Source organism: Esox lucius, chromosome 24 (genome assembly GCF_011004845.1).
Source record: "Esox lucius isolate fEsoLuc1 chromosome 24, fEsoLuc1.pri, whole genome shotgun sequence".
NCBI classification, from domain to species: Eukaryota; Metazoa; Chordata; class Actinopteri; order Esociformes; family Esocidae; genus Esox; species Esox lucius.
This window is the reverse complement of record NC_047592.1, coordinates 28,287,419-28,308,729: the sequence shown is the minus strand read 5'-3', so window position 1 is coordinate 28,308,729 and position 21,311 is coordinate 28,287,419. Positions and strand designations below refer to the sequence as shown.

Below are 21,311 nucleotides of genomic sequence, written 5' to 3'. Positions count from 1 at the left end.
ACATTGAGGTTAAGTAAATTTTTACTGTGACATTACAATTTAAATATTTCCATTTATCAATTTTTTTAATAGAATGCCAAATACTGTATTTTTAAAAAGAGGGCATGAAATCACTTTGCAAACCTGTCCTCTGCTTAATGAGTCATGCGCTAAATCTGATGTGCAACCAGTTAAGATCCAATATTCACACATCCCTGTGATCACCCAGATAAAGGTTAGTTTGAAAGAAACCAACAGTTTCATATTTAACAGATCGCTAATGACTCAATTGTATGGCACCTTCTATTCATAGCAACTAGTTTCATTATCTTAAATACACTGCTCTAAATGCTAAATACATGGCGCTACTTGGCGGTGTCTGATGCACGATACATAACGTCCCAGAGGTTCCCAATTGGATTCACTTCTGGGGAACCTGAGGGCCAATCAATGGCATCAATGCTTTCATCATCCAGGAACTGCCTACATACCTAACAGCAGTCGGCACCGTTGGCTAGCACGCGGAGGTCTGTGACCCTCCAAGAATATGCCTCTCCTGACCATCACTGACCCACTGCCAAACTGATCATGCTAAATGTGTCTCCAGATTCTTTTACATCTATCATATGTGCTCAGTGTGAACATGCTCTCATCTGTAAAGAGTGGTGGACCTGACAATTCTGGTGTTCTCAATTATTAATTATTGGACACCTATTTTGGATTTCAGCACTTTTTCAACAATTATTAAATGATCAATGTTTTGATTTTGAGAGCCTCAGAATATAAGTATAGAGGACTCAAACTCATTAATAGTGTAATAAGAACATTTACTTAAACTCCAATAGAGAATACTACAGACCAGGTGTTCCTAAAAAGTTCTACCAAAAACAGTCAAACTTATGTGTGAGTGTGGGTGAGAGAGTGTGATTGAGTGAGTGTTCATGACAATAAGGCGCACGTGTGTGCATTTACCAAGTTCCACCATATCATGGCATTATAATGTAATGTCCAACACTGAAACGCTTTATTCTTTTTTTTGTGCACAACCGACAAAAACCTAACATAGGCTGCAAGTAGCAAGCCAACATGAACTGTGAGGGCTGCTACCTGGATCAAATAGTTAGCTAGAACATTACGTAAATTGGTCAACGATTTAGAATAGGCTACTAAAACGAACACCAAAACCTAAAATGAACTGAAAATAATTGTAGCAATTCATGCTAAAAATCGATGGAAAGCAGGCAACCTACACGTTTCTCACCTTTACCTTCTTCGGTATGGATCTGATCTCCTCAAATCTGGGTTAGTTACTGAGTAGGCACCAATCAGAGGCAACACATTTTTGATGTCATCATGTATACTTCTCACAAAGTATTTTACAGTATTTTCAACATTTGAGCCAGGCTTCACTTTATAATAAAACTACAATAAATGTGCTAGACTCGTATGCAGGGTTTGCAATAAGTTGAGTGAGATTATTAAAACTTGGTAAATGTGCATGACACTGCAGACTTGGTCATAAAGAAATTGAGTGGACCATCTCATCTGGTACTGTCCAGTGGAGGCAGACTTCTGTAATAAACCTTTTTCTGTAAAAAAAAAAATTCAGAACTGGTTGTTGGGTCATGGTAATTCTTGAAATGAAAACAGACAATATTGATTGATTGACCATGATTTTTTAGAGCACCAATGTGATATTATTCTGTTGGGAAATACATTCTTCATTGGGGAGATGGTATCCAACATGAGATTCAGAGGGGGAAACATGGTCTCTGCTATAAGCTTGTGTAACATGTTCAGTGGTGCAGATAGCATCTCCTGTAAGCCCTAATACATTTATGAAGGACATTGCATCTTTATTGCAGCTTAAGATGATTGTTCTCCTATTTTAATGGCTTTTTATTGAATTTTATAGAATTTTTCTTGAATACATTTTTCTTGCTAATCATGATATGACCTTCATAAACAATGGTTTATGCAAACTAGACCAATTGAAAATGCCACGCCTTATGGTGAGAGACAAACAGCTTCACTTACAGCTTAAGTATTCTGGCCTAAATCCCCATGCTAGGTTTCCATAAAAGGAAAGAAAAGGAACAGAGGCTTTTGTATACAAATTTGAAAACACTCTAAAACAATGAGTCCAATCAAGGCAACCCAGAAGGGTTTGTGTAAGTTAAAATGCACTTAAGGGATGGTAATTGGAAAAACAGCACAGAACCGAACCAAAAACAGCACACTGGGTTACTGCTTCCCCAACATCACCAATCTCCAAGAGGCGTTCCAGTTGTTGGCATTCAGACAATGCACATGCCCATTCTTTACTGATCTGTTGGACTAGGGGAGAAGTAAAAAGGTTGTTACCATGCTGCTTAAATAGCTCCTGATAACAGCCACTGAATGTTCATTCCAAGCAGGCCCAGCACAGTGTTTTTCCAACCCTTAGAAGCTGGGTCAGCAGGGTCTTTTACCCCCAGGATGCCCACCTGCTTTGCTACATCACATGCACATTGGTTTACTAGCGTCAACATCACCTGACCAATGGCTGAGGCATGAGAGTTACAAGAATATGCCCATGCTCTTTGTGTACCATAGGCAGCCCTCACTTTTACGCATTTGATGGCAGCATTACATACATATAAACAAGTAGGTGGGATGATGTCAAACTAGGTGAACTAATTCACTTTGTAATTTATCGTCCAGTACATTTTCGATAAATGTGTCATGAGTGACCAAGTCTGGATTTAAAACCCGATGGTGATCTTTACATTTTAAAAAACTCCATTATTTCCAACAAAGCATGGGGAAATTCCTAGATTGACTGATTTTCAAATTGCCAACATTAAAAGAACTGCTTTTGTAGCATCACTTATGTTTGATCACAACCAAGGTTGTCAAGAAGCATGGGAAAAATCCATTCTGGATTGGCTCTTAAACTTAATTCCCTCTTAGCTTCTCCATCCAAAAGGTCACAGAGGAAAGCTACCTGCTCGGCCATAGAAGCCTGCCGCGCAGCCAACGACCTCCGCGCTTCCTCCACCCAGTCCTCAACAGTCATAGAATCCTGAGTCATGATTCCAGAAAACCTTGGACATGTCCTCTCCCTTGGTGCATAAACATACACCCGCTCAGTAATTGTTTAACAAGTTCAGGCAAGGCCCTGATTTGTTTTTCAGAGTCAGTAGACATATTAGGGGTATATTTTCTAGAGCTAGACAAGTCAACAGAATAACTTGGATTAGACCAGGCCCCACGAAGCATCTTAATTGTATGCACACTGGTGAGTATAGATGCTAGGGTGTGGAGGGTGTCCTCCTCGTCGTTGCTCCTGGGCAACTACTGTTTTTCCTCCAACCCTAACTTGTTACCTTGATATTTCTGTGCCGTCAAATCAAATACAAAAAATCTCTTTTCATCCTGCCAACAACGCCAAATGTGACCTTCATATATAATGGCTTATGCAAACTAGACCAACTGACAATGCCTTTCTCCTTATGGTGAGAGACCCACAGCTTCACTTACAGCTTAACCATTGTATCCTAAATCTAGGAGGGGAACAAGAAAATAAACTAGGACTACTATGATAAAAAGAAAAAGGGAAATTATACATACAAAGGTAAGTTACACCCAAACCTGGCTTAGGAAACTGAGATTAACAGCAATGCACTGAAGCTAAAACTACTACCCTTACTGATTATATATGGAGGAAAAATAGAGGCTATGCGGTTAATCAGTTTACTCATCCCCAGGTAAGTCTAAAATACACACATTGCTCAATTAATACATCATACACATAGTCCAACATGTTATGGCAATTCCATCAATTAGAACTCTTTTTGGAAGTAAGCACAGAGACAAAATTCTCTTGGCACAATTAGCAGTTTATTATATAATATTTGCAAATAGAGAGATGCGTCCTAAGCCAGTGAGATGCGTCCAGGCCTGTGAGGAATCTCTGAGGACAATACATTAACACTCAGTTTTTATTACAGAGAAAAGGGGTGTGTTAAGAACCTGCGTGAAGTTGGCCCCCCAACCAAGGCAAAATAGGCTCAATCGTTTGTGCTCCGTTTGTGCCGTTAAAATATTTGTTTGTGCTGCTATCATTTTATAGATATTAAATAATATTTTATAGGTTATTCTGAGGTCACTCAGCCCCCCAACATCCTCTGAAATCAACGAAAATAGTGTTGTTTGTGCTGTTAAAATGTTCGTTTGTGCTGCTTCAGTATTTTATATATTAGGCATTTAATTATTGGGGGTGTCACACCATACCCTAATTAAATATGTAATATTTAAAACACAGAAGCAGCACAAACGAAGCACAAAAGAATGAGCCTATTTTGACTCAATTTGGAGCATGTTGGGGGGGCTGAGTGACGTCATCACCAATAAATAAATGTCTAATATATAAAATACCGAAGCAGCACAAATGAAAATTTTAACGGCACAAACTAGCACAAACGGAGCACAAACTATTTTGCCAAAGTTTTGCATTGGGTGGGGGCTGCTCATTCATTCTCTAAAGACAACATTTCCCTTATCCCTTCCTGCCCCCACCTGTCTCCCTCTATCCTGTCCTAGGTCTTTACTGTCAAGGGGGTAGGGGAAAATCGTAAGAGACACTCATGACGCTGGCCACTTTCCTAAAGAACAGACACCCCTGATGGTTTGGGCACATTAGCAAATGGTCAGAAAACCCACTGATCTACTGATAACATGCAAGAATGTGGGCCACAAAAATGTAACAAAGACCTTTCTTCACACTTGGCACATCATAAAAAACCCACCTGAAAAGGTCAGTCCTTTGAAATATTTGTCAACGTATGTTTAAATTTCTACTTCCTAGTTTCTGCTGTATCTCCAGGTAAGTATCAAATTCGGTTTAAGCAGTAAATCTGAAATCCAAATCATGAAAAGTACCCACATTTCAAATGTTTGTTAAAATCATAAACTATATTTAGGGTTTCAGCAGTTCACTGGTGAAACCCTATTGTGTTTGTTCCGGTTCATTATTAGGGTTCGAGCAGTTCACTGAGTTTGCCATAATGAGCCTGTACTTTGGCACGTAGCAGTCTTCTAGCTTGCCTACGTGCACCTTTTTAAGTTGGTGTGATCAGAGAGCCAGCTACCTAACTGAGATAAAACTAGTTAGGACGTAATGTAGGAACATCTAAGATGTATTTTAACTTTCTTTAGTGAGGTTTAGATTGTTAGATGTAGTGCTTTGTGTTAGATTTTTTGTTTAGATTTGTACTGAGCCCTGTTGTCTTTAACACACAATGGAGGAGAAGAAATGCATTTGGTGGCGGATTTACTGGCAAAGCCTTTTACTGGAAAACATGGAAATTGTGAGGAAGTGTCAACCAAACCCCCAACTAGCAACCGTTCAGGGAAAAGATGTAGTAGATGCAGTGCATTTTACGGGGTAACGCCTTTTTTGAGAAAAGCTGGAAATCGCAAGGAACCAACCCCCAACCTACCCAGCAAACAATATTACATTGTCACGACGTAACGAGACAGTTACGTAACCGGTACGAAAACGGACTATCTGACGTTGCAGCAACCGGAGAGGTGAAATTCCTATTTTGGTTGTCATTTCGTCACCTGTATGTTGTGTTATTAAGGTTGCCTATTCGTTATTTGCTGACCACATTATACTTTTCCTCGTTAGATTAGATTTGGTTTAGGTAATCACCTAATCAGTACCTCATTGAGTAAAATGAGTTGTATCTGTGTTGGAATTTAACAGACCATACATGTAGAGATGCTGATTTAAGAAAAATCACTTAATTTCTGCCAGAGCTGTATATTATTAGTATTTTTGTATTACTGGTCTCAGTCTACATATCTTAAGGGGACATTGTCTTTATGATTACAAAAGCTAAAGTTGCTCTGCATTTATTATGCATCACATATTGCTTCCCCAATAACTAGAGAAAGTTAAATATTACTTGATATTAAAGAACACACAAGCCAATTATATCAATAAGCTATCAATACATTTTGCTTACCCTAAAGCTGCAAAAATAAGACACTAACAAGCGTATTGCACTAGCCTAGTTACAGCATTATTCTATTGATCATCTGTGTTTACAGTCACTTACTTCCGTTGCTTGCTCTGTGGTTCTTGTTACAGTCAGGGAAAGCTGCAGTGATAAATGAGAATGCATATTAAGGATTTCAACATTAAAATAGGACTACAAAATTGTGTACTTCCTCGAATCTGCTTAGCAGGTTTTCCACATCAAAATCTTGTGCTGGAAATTAATATTGTTCCACTCGGTAGCCTAGTTCACATTACAGCAATTAAGTACACAACGGAAATACTTTGAAAACATGATGGTCATTGCATGTTTAGTCACACCTTGAATACTCAAACTCGACTTGAGTATTTATTTCTGTCCCAGCAAGTTAAACACTTCTTGCACTGAGCTCAGCCTGGCTTGGGAAAAAACAACCAATCAAGCTAGCTAGGTACAGTATTAGACGACTTACTGTACTGTAGCTTGCTAATGCTAGTTGGCTTGCTCTACCCCAGTGAGCAATCGCTGGCGCGCCACCAGCATTTTCCTGCCGGCAGGTCGCCGGCTATAATGTGTACAGCCAGCGGGCCACCAGCTTTTGCCGCTTTTCTCCTGATCTCAATTTGCATAAGTTCATTTGCATCTCAGGCGGCTTTCCACCAGCGGCCCGACTGCTGCTGAAAAGAGGGCGTGCGCTTTAGTCTGCTGTATCTGCTTGTGTTGTAAATTTTTCCAGCAGAGATGCTATTGTACCCCTTTTATTCTTGTACTGATTATTTGACTTATTTTAATATTGTAAAATCTTAGTGTACATACTTTTGGTCAACATTGGTAGTTTATAAATAAAATAGACTTTGACTATTGCACTATTTCTTGTGTAAAGGACCTTTGTGTAGACATACGTACAGTAAACACATCTCGCCATTGCTTACCATAATATTTTCCCAAACTAATGGCGATTTTCCACTATATGGTACCGGCTCAACTTGTCTATAGCCTTGACTTTAATGCTTCATGGGGGAAAGTTCTTTACTGTGTTTAAACACCGCTATAGTGAATTTCACATGTGTAAGGCAAGACAGTCGCCATTTGGATCCCACGCTGTTGTACTGTGAAAACTAGAAGGAACATTCATTTTAGCGACTTGGTTCTCTCGTCAACTCTTGTTCAAAGTGTATAAGGTATAAGCTATATGCTCTGAATTGGACAATACAACATGTGGATTATCACATTGTTTTACTACAATTTGATGAACTCCTGAAACAAACGAAGATCAAGGATTTTTTGGACATCAGACCGAAAAGTGTTGAACGCCGAGTCACCTACATCTATGGTGAGTTCTGTTCTATTATAAATAACTAGCGTTAAGTGTTGTTAGGTTACTGTTTAAGAACATAATGACTGTTTTGTATTAAACAATGACTGTTTGCAGTATTCTATTAACATTCAAATTCTTTAGTCAAGTTACTGGTAGCTGAATGCAAGTTCTAAACCATTGGCGGGAAAACAAGTTATAGAAACTGAGCTTGAAAAGTTTGCCTGAGATTAAATACCTACAGTAACCCTTGTTTCTTCGTGTGTCCACAAGTTTGGTTTCTTACTATTTTTTGTTTCTTCGTTTATCCTCAAGTTTGGATGTTTTGTGCTTCTTCGCATATCAACAGTTGAACAGGTATGGTAACATTGTTAGCTAACTTGTCTAAATCGTGTTTCTTAGGGTATCATAAGTTAGAATTTTATAATATGTGCTTACTCCTTGTAACTTTTATCAACTGATACGTAACGTTGGCTAAATCATGTTTCTTTGTGTAACGTTATCCACGTCATGTGGATAACATTACTCTTGGCAGTAAATGTAGATAGACTAGCTAAACCTGGACCTGTTGCAATTCCATTACTGAGGCGTCTGTGTATCCACATTGTTCTTAGTTAGCCTGTGTGTGTCTTTTGCTGCCAGGTTTTTTAAACTTATTTTCTAAACATTGCTTTCATGTGATGACATTTTCTTTAGTTTTGTGGCAGCAGTTCCTGCCAGATATGTGAATTACATGTTGATCTCGTAATTACTGCAATGTTTACTTGATTTGACCATATTTACCTGTTCACCAATCTTTATGTTTATTTTTAGGATGGAGCAAGCACAGTACTCCAAGGCACCAGAGAGGTACTCCACGCCACCATGTAGAGGATGGCTACATAGGTAAGTGTGGGTTCATTTACTTAACCCAGATGCTTAACTTATTATTAACGCATGTTGCTTCCAATTTTACTTGTCAATTTCAATTTATTTTTAAGGGCAAGAAGGCAGAGGTAGGGGGAAGTTTTAGCTCTGCACATGAAGGTAAGAATGAACATTTTGGCGGACACTGCAATTTGAGTTCTGATTGTAAAATAACCAGATATTTAGGACTTAATAATTAACTGTCTGTCTTTACTTTCAGAACATTTGGAGGAGATCAAGTGGCTGACTGAAGAGAAGGTCGAGCTGAGGGCACAGCTGGCTCTACAATCAGGTAAAAACAAGACTATAGTTACGCTAACATCTTGTCTTAATGAAACTGCATTTGTCTGAACATGTGCCCTTTACTGAAATGCAATACTGTACAGCATTTCTGAAATTACATGTATATGGCAGTTTTGTTTATTTCACTATTAAGCTGTTGATATTTCATTGTGCTTTTTAGCTTCTGATAAACGTCTGACTGAAAAGAATCTCAAGCCGAGGGAACCGCTGGCTCTACAATCAGGTAAAAACAAGACTATATGTTGTCTTCATGAAACATTTCATTTGTCTTGAATGTCATGCAATTCTCAAAATCATGTCAGACCATTTAAGTACAATATCTGATTACTGTATTACAGGAACCATAAGGAAGAATCTTTCCAACAAGGATGCCACTGATGAGGCTGTCCAGAACCAGGTCCCCAGGTACCAGAAAGGGGCAGCTGACCATACAAGTGGGGGATGTCGCGGCGGTACAAGGGACCTGCTGTGAATTTGAATGACATCTCCAGCACAACCAATATTGCTGCTAAGCTGCAGTACTGTATTTCTTTTTTTTAATCCGCTGCTATGTACTGTGTTATATGATATATATGGTTGCATTATCCTCTTAATATATTTATAGCTCTGTATGAATGTTCTTAATTCTGACTGTAGTTGTAGTATTATGCCACCATTCATAAGCTTATTGCACTGATGTATCTATGATATTCAATAACTATTGATTGCTGCTAGGTCATACTTATGTATATTACTGCCATTCTAGCTCTTGTTTATTTTGTATTGCATTATGTTTATTTTGTACTTTTGTACTAAATTTACTATATCTGTTACTGGACATGTTTTCTTGCATTTGATTTTGTAAAATTCTTATTTCAGTTCATTTGCACGTTTATTTTGTATGCTTGCTGTATAATGCATGTTTTTTTTGTATGCATCTTGCACTGTTTGAAATAAATTGTTTTGATTTTATTCAGTTCAAAATTATTATATAGGATTATTATAAATAAAACCTAATGTTGGGGCGTGAGGCATCCCGCTGGGTTTATTGCATAAAAGCGACTAGTCACCGTCGGGGTGCTGGTGAGCCGCTGATCAGGGTATTGTTAGAAGGCACTGTCATGAAAGCGGCCCACCGGCAGCCCAACTGCGACGCGCGCTATAAAAAAAAGCAGCTGGATGTCCGCTGGCCGGACACTTTGCAGAAATGCTCGGCGGCCACAGCGGCAAAAAGCTAGTGGGCCGCCGGTGGGCCACTGGCGTGTTGCTTGCTGGGACAGAGTTAATGTTATTCGATGATAATTACCAAAGTTATTTTAGCTAATTTGTCAGATAGATAGCTATCTGCTTTGTAAAGAAGTTAAATAAGCTTCCAGAAATGATGACACGGTGCTCCAGAAATTATGTCGGCTTAACGAGCTAAGCAGATGTTTGTAAAGTAGTCGTACAGTAGTGTTAACTAGCTGCAGTAGCTAGTTAGCCAGGTTCGTTACTGTAACAAAAAACTTGCTCTACCTGCAGTTGCTAGCAAGGAATACTGTGTAGGCTACACGATTAAATAAGAACATTTGTAATTAGAAAATTGCTAGATTCCAAAAAACGAAAGTACCTTGCTGTAGTTAACATAAATTATTACATCATTTCTAAATAGAAAAAAATTATTAATTCGAAAAAACTATTATAGCAACTGAAACTTAAGCACTATAATAGCTATTATTGCGCTAACCAGAGTAGAAGAGTACTTGTGGAAACTCACAGACACGACTAAAACAGAATTATCTTAAACTGGAGTAAAAAACATATAGTTTAACACATCAGAAGTATACAGCTACCGCAATAATGTAATTGCTGAGGTAAAGTTCTCACGACTATTTAGGAGTAAATATACTACAGCGAAGACATGGCGGGACCCACGAGCTGCGGCTCTTCCATGTGTGCACAGTTAATTTGTGTATGCCTCCGATCTGGTTTTGTGAGAGATTAGGCTACATGGTATTTCAATTGACCAATTGCGTGTATTAGAGTATCATTGTTTCTTCATCTGAAAGCTGAAATATTTGTAATATGGTTTCCAATGTGGTGGCAGGTAATGACATTGTAAGCAAAGTATGCTGTAGTAACAAAAATAGGAGTTTAACTTTTCCAGTTGTAGTTACGTAAGATCGTTACCAAAGTGGTACGTAAGTTTTTACATTGTCAGTACGTCATTTAATTATGTTTCTGCGACATCCTGAGCAGGTGAGGAATATGTGGTCATGCAATTACCTTCGGACAATGTTGCCACAACGTTGTAAGAAGGTAATGTCAAGACATTGCCAATCCACTACGTCACGGTTGGTCCTGGTTACGTAACGTGTTTGCTGGGTAGCAGCCCTGTCCGAGACAGGGAAAGGATTTGTGCGGCAATTTCAATCGATCGCGTACGAAAAGTACACCTGGCTTACAGCGTCGAAGGAACATCGTTTTTGTGATTACGTTCTTCTTTCCTTGGTACCTGTAATGTCATTAATTTGGGCTTTGCAATGTATATTTGTGTTGGTGCGTCCTGTCATGCATAATGGTACTGTACATCCTTGATGGTTTCATTCGCCATGTATTCATGTTTCTGTAATTACTAGTGTTGCAAGCCTCTTGTTAAATAGCTTTATTCCACTGTCACTGTGAATATGGGATGGTTAGATCAAATGCCAAAAGCCTAAAAGCCCATAGGATTAGGCGGCCATACATGGCTAGAATTATTGGCTTTGCATCCATCGTGCTGAAGTTACTAATTTTTATTGGTAAGTAGGATAAACTGCCCCACTTTGGAAATCAAATGCCCATCCAACACGTGTGTTTTGGTTATTTACCTGTATTTACTTGACAGGTAAGCAGGTTAGGACTGTAACAAGCTAATAGTTTATTTTAACCAGCAAGGTAGTAGATAAATGTAGCTGCCATGTACAAAAGTTGTCCAGGGGCCATTGGCGTTTCTATATGTAAAACAATTGGTGGAGCATAAACCATTTCAAAATATAGGACACACACAAGTAAAGCTACAAAACTCCTTCTTGCTACTGATGTGTTTATTTAACACATCAACAAACAGCGTGGCTCCACAAAACAACAACAGAGCCGCTTGCTTCTACCTGGTGTACACTGGAGAGAGAGAGAGAGAGAGAGAGAGAGAGACCTTCTTGTGTAATTGCTCTCCTTCTCTCTAACACACATGTAAAATTACCACTGTCACATTTACAAACCTAAATTAGGAATGCAACCAAGCTCCGAACCAATGTGCCTACAGGGGCCATACGCAAACAGCAATGAGCTCAACACCACTGAAGGCTACAACGAAGTGGAAAGACAACTTTTTAGGGATTCAGATCCATTCTATGACAACAACCTTAATAGATAAGCATAGACACACTGACACTCGTCACCATCTATATCAATCGATCCAGCACAAAAATATGACCTATGCACGGACCAGCACAACAAAGGCAGGATAATAAAATATGCTTTCACTCACCAAGGCTGAGGGCTCACTTGAAGAGAAAGGTGGCACGGCGGTTCTTCCTCTGGGGAAACTTTTTGATGACTTTGGGAATGTAGCTGCTGAAACAGTTGGCTTTCGATGGACAACATGGCCAATGCGTTGAGTTGCGACTGTCCCATTGTATTGCAAGTGAAGGTTTTTACCCTCTTTAAGGTGGAAATGGTCGTCCCTGACTCGGATGTCCTCATAGGTGTTGTTATGATAATTTTCAGCTGAGTGACGGTCTCAGCAAAAGCCTCCTCTAGGTTTTTCTCATGGATGGATCTTAACAGAGACAGGGCCGTTTTACCAGTGTGAAGCTCAGTGTGGCGGTACAGAGTGGTCAGCTCAGACTTCAACTTTTCCTAATTTCCTAGAGGCCATAGTTTCACCGCACAGTCAAGCTCAGATTCAGGGAATGACAGGGAAGTGCGAGCTGTCAACCAGCTTGGCAGCGAACAGGTGGTAACTTCTGCTCCACCTGGGAGATGACTGTGTCGCATCCCATCCTGGTTGTGTGCGTATGCCCGCCGTACACATGAGCAGCCAGGCACGGTTTTCCCAAAGGGCATTGACAGTTGTACTTTTAAAGTTCCATCATGCGGGTGGCCTTGGAATGCATCTCTGTGTTGTCTCAGCAAGTGCTGCAACACGTTTTGGAGTGCCAGAGAAAAAGGTGGCAAAAGCAGTTAAATCTGCAAAAAATAAACCTTCATGATGCTCATCCTTGCTGAAAAAAGTTGCTGCAAGGTCAGGTTCAGCTGGTGAGCATAGCAGTGAACAGATCAGTCGATGTCATGATGTGGTTAATTGAATCGTGGTAGCATAACTGATCATGTGTCAGTGATGTAGGCTACAGTAACATTATTCGCATGCCAGAGAGAACGAAACATTTGCAGCTTATCATAGAATTGAAAATGGTATTGTGTTTTATCTGTCCGTTAGCCCAAGGCTTAGGAACCCAAGTGTGAATCTTTAGCCTAGGGTTAAGCTTTAGCCCAGGGTTGACAAACTCTTGTGTGAACACAGGCTAAGCTAACCCGGGGCCAGTCTTAGCCTGAGACAATGCAGTGTGTAAAGGCCTTATTTTCCATCCCCCCACTGTAATGTACACAGGATACTTTTTCCTGAAATATTATTTAGTACCGCTGTGAATGTTTTATATGAAATACTCAGGAGGGTTTGTAAAATTACAAATATAATGTGAAATCATCAGGCACTCTGCTACATCCAACAAAACAATTGTTGTACCTCTTTAACCCCCAATGCCACACACTATACTGTACATTGAATTCATATTGTCAAATTTTTTAGGAGTCTGATGAGTAAGTCCATTTAAAATTATTCTGATGATGTGAACAATATATCAGACAGTTTAGTTATTAATAATTAGCATTTTAGATATGGTGTTATGAATTCCAGCCTCATTAGCTAATAAATCCACTGTTTTCATTTGTACAATGACTTTCTAATATAAGCAAATGTTTAGTGGAATGCAACGTTGCCATGATTATTTCATCAAAAATAAAAGCTAGATTAGTCTCAGTCTAAATTAGCATAAGTTCACCTTAAATCATTCTGGTGACATGAACATTATAACCAATGATTTAGCTATTAAAAATTTGCCTCAGTAGATAATCCATTCGCTGTAGTTAAGTAATTTATCGGTTTTCATTGGTTTCTACAGCTCCACTTCCAACTGAGGGCTACATTTATAAATTATTCCTTTAAATTGTAGACATGGCAGTTAAATTAAAATGAAATCTGAGCTGTAATTTAACAATAACACATGGGTACATAGGCTATATGCCCATGCCCTACCAATGTCAACATATTTTTATAGTAAGAATAGGGAGGGCATTTTCCAAATAAATGAACATCTGGAAAAGTATTGGTTTCATTGTTGCCACCTGTCTTTTGATCATCAAAATTTGACAATTCTAAAATAAATAGTTAGCTCAATCATTGATGTTAATACACATACTTAAGTAAACATACTTTTAATTATAATGTAAATGAAAATTATAATGATTATCTCTTATGACCACATCATTATTGTACAACAAGCAAAAGATTAATTCATTAATATGCTCTGCGCTGGGGAAGACGGATAAACATCCATTCAGTTATATTTACCATACAATTAAGCTACATTTATTACCTTCTGGAAATTTCAAGCAACTATCTAGTTACATTGTATGGTGCTTAAGGTGTTATACTGCTCTGATAGTATCAGACTCTTGAAGTATCCATATTTATTTGATGCATGCAAGTACATTCAGTTTGGCCAAACCGTGGTGGCATAATAGCCATAACACTATCTGTTCTTTTTCACTCAGTGAGATTCTTTTTGAGGGACATGATCTGGGTTGTGTCTTTACTTTGTGTGAATGATGTTTCAAGTTGGCCACATGGGGGCACTATAGGAAAGGAAAACCATAGATGTCGTATTTCTTGCAACTATGGATATAAGTTGAAATAAATGTGCAATCTGTCTAGTAATAGCTTCAATGCTGAAACCCACTAAATGCTGCTTGCGTGTTTTTGCAAATATATAGATACATCTCCTGCAAGGATAATGGTATAATAATTCTACTTGGTACATATGTTGACAAGGACCATACGGAAAAAATGACAGCAAGGATCTTTTTTAATCAACCACAAGGTGGCACTATGGAGGTTTTTCATATTAGCAAGGTCACCATACTCACCTCGTTTGAGATACTACCTTCAAAAGAGATAGATAAGTCTACCTCCTCATAAGGAACATATTTGCCATTGGGACTCATTAACTTCGCTTTAAGGGTTTGGCAGACATTTTGAATTTGTGAAAGACATAAAACAATTATCTCCTCTAAGGACTGATCTTCACATACGTTCATATTTGGCATCTATGGACGATGGTCTTCAAAGGTTATATCAATCAGGCCAGTTTCTTAAAACACATGGCCGACAGATGAACATGTGCAGGGGGGTGGTTTTGCACATATATAGACACATCTCCTACAAGGATAATGGTATTATAATTTTACTTGGTACATATGTTGACCATATAGAAAAAAATTGAAGCTTCCCACATTTGCAAGTTCACCATGCTCAACCCGTTTAAAATCTTGAAAAAAGGGGTGTATAAGTCCATCTCCTCCCAAAGAACATATATGCAATCAGGATCCATTAAGTTATCCATTAATATTTTTTCAATTCTGAATTTGTGAAAAATGCTTCAAATGCTACTTCTATAGCATCAAATGACCGATGTGAAGTGTGATTACATTTGGTACACATAGTCAGGGTTGTGAGTTTAGTTTATATGAAAGATGTTTCCATTTGGCCACATGGGGATACTAGTGAAAAGAAAAAAACATACATGTAATATTGTTTACAGCTATGGACATGAGTTGGATTTGTGTCCTATTGGAAAATACAGGGAGTCAGGAACTAAAAGTGTCATCAAGGGTGTGTTGTATAGAAGGGGGCATTGTGTGATCTGTCAGAGAACGCTGAAACTTAAGATGTCTGGTAAGACCATGTGATAAAAATATGCATCTGCGGAGCATATGCTTTTGACATCTAGCTTTAGTTGTGCATAATAGAAATCTACATTCCCAATGGTATGATTTAATGTTTTTTGACACCAGCCCTGCTTGGGCTGGTGTACTAGTCTAGGCTGCTGTTTTCAGTACACGTGATGTTGCAGTGTGGGGCTTAGTCTGGTTTACTGGTCATGTACATTGCCTCATAAAGCATAAAATGTCAGAAGATATAAATAACGATGGCATTTCTTGTGCATTCCATTTGGTGATGTGGCCCAAGTCATTGCATTGTACATTACCCGACATGATAGGGAAATGAGCCACTACATAAAGTAGAAGGCAGAGGGAGAATTAGTTCCTATCCTAAACAACTATTCGCTACATGAAAAAAAAAATCTTTACTTTTCAGCATCTGATACACATTCAGTTTCATATAAATGTCTGGTTATCACCTTGTATCAATATTCTTATGTGAAGATTGATACTTCCAAGTGAACAACAGGATTGGAAGTTTTGATGCAGTACTTCATCAGTTTGCCAATCCTTAGTAGATATGGGCCAGTTTGAGATTTGTGGAATGTTTCACTTATACACATGGTAGGACTAAGGCATTTCAAAAGCACTTCTATTGTGTTGCTTTTATGGTTGACCCCGACATACAGTACCTCCAACAAGCAGAGAAGGAAGAACTGTTTTTTTCATTCAGCCCTGGGAAAACCTACTTTGAGCCTGCAGAAAGTTCTTTGGAATTGCTTGTATTGGACCCTTGGTGAACCTTTTACATGTAAGCTTTGTTCAGACTGCAGTCTTATGCTGACAACAGTTCTTTAAAAAAAAAAAAAACCTGGCAATCGTAGTTCAGCCGGCCCACAATACATAGTGTTGCCCTCTTGAGATTCAAACCTGGTTCCCTTACTTGAAAGGCAGTGTTGTTAACCACTATAACACGGAGCTACACTTTAAGTGGCTGTCAGTATAGCGTCTTGTGTTTATCTGGAACCAATCCTCTTTTGGCACTGGCCATTTTAACAGTTAATTGGCCATTCGTGAATGACATTGATACAGTTAAACTGACTAACGTTTCTTATTAAGTTAACCTCCGCCGTTTTAACAGTGTAATAGCCAGTAATAGGCTTTACCGGTATCTACTAACTTACTGGAATAGTCATAAGAATTGAGCAGTTGCTAGCGAGTCTGCCAACGCTATTTCATTTCATGGCATAAGAACGTATTTTGTCTTTCATGACATAACAACATACTTTTTTCTTTCATTCGTGAATTACATTAATACAATAACCATCAATAAAGGTGACGATAACTAACCTTTTCATCAAGTGAAAAGACGAGAGAATTGTGGAATCCACCAGAAATAAATAAATTACATTACCCTCAACAGATTCGAACTTAGGTCTTCCACATGAAAGGCATTGTCCTTAACCACTATGCCATGGCATTACATGTTTCAGCAGTCGCTAGACTCATTTGAGGATTGTGTAAAACTGACTAACGTTTCTTATTATGTTCCCCTTCACTTAAGTGTCTATGGAATGTATTGCTTTTGCCACTGGCCGTTTTGACCGCTTATTTATTAGCCAGTAATAGGCTTACTAATATCTACTAACTTCCTAGGAATAATCATAAGAATTGAGCAATTGCTAGCGAGATTGAAGTATGGTCCCGGTGGGACGGGACCGGAACACCTTCCCAGGAAGGCGTTCCGGAGGCATCCGAAACAGATGCCCAAGCCACCTCAGCTGACCCCTCTCAATGTGGAGGAGCAGCGGCTCTACTCTGAGCTCCTCCCGGTTGACCGAGCTTCTCACCCATCTCTAAGGGATCGCCCAGCCACCCTGCGGAGAAAGCTCATTTCGGCCGCCTGTATCCGGGATCTTGTCCTTTCGGTCATGACCCAAAGCTCATGACCATAGGTGAGAGTAGGAACGTAGATTGACAGGTAAATCGAGAGCTTCGCCTTGCGGCTCAGCTATTTCTTCACCACGACAGACCGATACATCGACTGCATTACTGCAGAAACTGCACCGATCCGTCTCTCAATCTCCCGTTCCATCCTTCCCTCACTCGTGAACAAGACCCCTAGATACTTAAACTCCTCCAATTGATCGTGCTAATCATGATCCGGCTAATTGGGTTCTTCGAACACACCTGTTGTGTATGATTAGTATTGCTGGATTGAGTTATCTGAGATAATTGCGCGTTCATGTGTTGGCTTAAAAGGGGATATGTATCGACAGTAGAAACATTGATCAGCAACGCTGCTATTGGCTGTTCAGCATGGAAAAAGAACGTTCCCAATTTTTCTCCCAAGCAGAACAAGAGCTTTTAATGGAAGGTTATGACGAATTTGAGTCGTTAATTAAAACGACAGGGAACACCTCAAAGTCTGCAAAAGCCAGAAGAGAGGGCTGGCAAAAAGTAGCAGACAAATTAAATGCGTAAGTGCTGTCCATAGTAGACGTTTCTATCATTTTCTACAGTATGTATTTTTGCATTTTAATAATTTAATATTTACTTTCTTTAATGTCAGAGCCACCACTGGACCCACTAGAACATGGGAACAAGTAATAGTGAAATACAAGAATATTCTACAAAATGGTAGCCTTTAATTCATACTGTCTTTATTTTTTCCTTCTTTTTAAAAGCCACTGTTAAATAATGTGTTTGTCTGTTTATAACAGCCACCAAGAAAAAGGCTGAAAAAAAAACAAACAAACAGGTGGTGGTCCTGCACCACCACAATATACCCCAGTAGAGGAGCTGGCCCTTGGATTGAATGAAAACCGAACCATTCTGGAGGGCATCCCTGGGGGCAGCTCTTCCTCAGACCCAAAGACAGGGACCGGTAGCAGCAACACCTTCATTATTTGTAGGCTAAATGAGCTTTCAATTCTCTTAGTACACTGTAAAATTATTTGTTGCTGCATTAAATGAAGTATAATCCAAATGGCTGGTACAGTCATTTCAACTCTTTGTGAAAGTGAAAACTTCAAAAATGTAGTTAATACAAAATATGTTGCCATGAGTTATTGATCACATTATATTTTTTACAGTGTAGTTAATTGTAATGACAACACCCCCCCCCCCCCTTTTTGTGCAGTTTTACATAATAAACCAACACTTTTACCTGTTCCCATGCAAGTGGTGGCTGAAGCATATGCAGTAAGTTGTGTACTTTTTCTAACTTGCATAAAGGGAAGAAAGTGCAACACTCTGTAATACCCATTTATTTCCATTGCACAGGACAGTGAAGAAACCCTCTCAGAAGACTGTCCTTTGGAGGAAGAACCTGTAAGTGCATAAAAAAACTTTACACTAATTTGTATATAGCCTACTTGTGTACCTATTCTTTCTGTCTGCAATTTGAGTTGCAGGAGTCCCCACCTAGAGAAAGGCCTACAGAAAGGCTTGCAGAAGAGTCTGCACAAAGAACTAATACAGAGGTGGACAGTGTAGTACTTTTACTTTTGTTGCATGAGGCATGTTTTGGCCTTTTTTTTTTCTTTTACAAAATGACAGGGTAACATCCGTTCCCTCTATAAACGGCATCTTCAACAAAAAATTGAGTATTTTGAGCTGAAAAAACGCAAATTAAGAGGAGAAATTGAACTTGACAACTTGAAAAAGAGAAATTGCTCTAGAGATAGAGTTGCTTCAAAAGGACCTTCAGAGTAAGTGCTAATACACCATTTGACACATAGTAGTATTGCTGACTTTACATAACTATCTCTTATTGCAGGCAAAAGATGACTTGCTGGCTTTTCTTTATAAAGAATTGTTTAAATAAAACTCCGGAAACTAAGCATATTTGTCGTCTTTTATTACACATTCAAAAATGGTGTTCCACAATTCTGTCCCGTGCAGTTCTGCCACTAGGTTGGTCCAAGTGCACTGGCTGGAGGTCATCATCAGGCTGCACCCCCACCACAGGGATCCTCTCCTTTCTGATAGTGGCGATGTTATGCAATATGGCACATGCAACAATTATGTCACAGACCCTGTCAGGTGCAACCCTCAGTCTTTTCAGACACTGAAATCTTTCCTTTAGTTGCCCAAAGGTCATTTCAATGCATGCCCTTGTCCTGGCTAAAGCTGCATTGTAACGGTTTGGGTCAGGGAAGGGCGTCATAAAATACTGCCTGCAGGCATAGCCCCTGTCTCCAAGCAGGATCCCATCAAAATTAGGCTCAGCATAAGTGTGTGTGTAATACTGTGAGCTTGACATTTATGTTCCCTAACCACGTTCAAATAATGTGCATAAATGTGACTCTCTGAAAATTCTTGAGTCATGCACTGATCCTGGCCATTTTGCTTCCACATTTGTAATATGGAACATAGAGTCACACACCATCTGAGAGATTTTAGTCAGTCAACTGCATACTTTTTGATTTCATTCCTTTTTTTTTAATGTAATATATTACTAATCTGGAATATTATAAATTGTAATAGTAACTTACCTGCACATTTACACTGTGAACCCCCTTTCGGTTTACAAAATCTCCTTCATTTGGGCCAGGTGGGGCCTTGATGGGGATGTGTGTGCAGTCTATGGCACCAATCACGTTCGGGAAGCCTGAATGACACATACTGTTAGTCATACCTTTTGGCATGGTCATGATTGCATGTCATTAACAATTATAAATGTACCTGCAATAGCAAAAAAAATCTGCTTTACAACCTGGGGTCTTAAGTGGCTTGGGAATACCACAAAAACCCCTAAAAACTGCTTGAGTGCCAGGTAAACTTTGCGAATGGCGTGACAGACAGCACTTTTCACTAAGTTCTCTGCGTCTCCAATAGTATAAAGGAAAGTGCCACTCGCAAAGAATCTCAGGGGCAATGCACACAGTCTGTGCAGTTATCAAAGCCCGACTCCTCCGTGTTGAACACTTAATGTGTGGTTCCAACAAATGAATGATGTAAATGACACCCTCACGAGAAAAACGGTATCTCTCAACAATTACACTTTCGCGCTGGGCTAAAGGATCCTGTCTATCCCGCAATACCCGATTAATTTGAAAAGCTCTGCGAATTATTCTCGCACCTTCCGCAACAGGTTGCTCGCGTAAAAACGGACAAGACATGGCTGCGACAGACTTCCCTATCTCCTCCGCTTATAAAGTGTCACGGCTTCGAGGGCGGAACAAGGAGGAGCAGGAGAACGGCGTAAAGGCCACAGTCTTTTAATATGTTTACGAAGCGTGACCCAGCTCTTTTGGCATACAGAGACAATTACACACAAAGACAGGGGGAGCAGAGGGAACATATATACTGGGGGGAATGATGAGGATGAGGAACAGGTGCGCTAAACGGGACACAGGTGAAACGCATGATGAGATGGACGGTGGTGTCAGAAGGCCGGTGACGTTGAACGCTGGAGCCCGTCCGCTGCAGGGGGAGGTGAAGCAGCAGAGGGCGCAGTTGTCACATAAAGCCTCAATCTAATCCTGTTTACATGAAATAAGCCTGCTCCCGAGCAGGTTTAAGCTTACGGACCTGTTGCTATGACAGCAAGTCTAGGATGAGCTTCGAAGAACCAAACGATCCAAGATCATGCCAAATCGTCAACAATCAAATCCAGCTAACTGAGTTAGCGACGTACGAAGAACGGGCCCTTGGTTCAATGACAACATATTACAAGTGTGTGTGTTCAGACAGCATGCATTCACTGGCATGGCTTCACCACCTGTAACACTTTTTGTGTGCTTCTGCTCATACACTGCATATATCATCCAAAGGTA

General features: G+C 39.5%; 1 pseudogene; it reads right to left on the bottom strand.

Annotated features, from left to right (window-relative positions):
• Window positions 1-19,399: 19,399 nt before the first annotated feature.
• Window positions 19,400-20,680, bottom strand: LOC105009170 (annotated as a pseudogene).
• Between the last annotated feature and the right edge of the window lie 631 nt (window positions 20,681-21,311).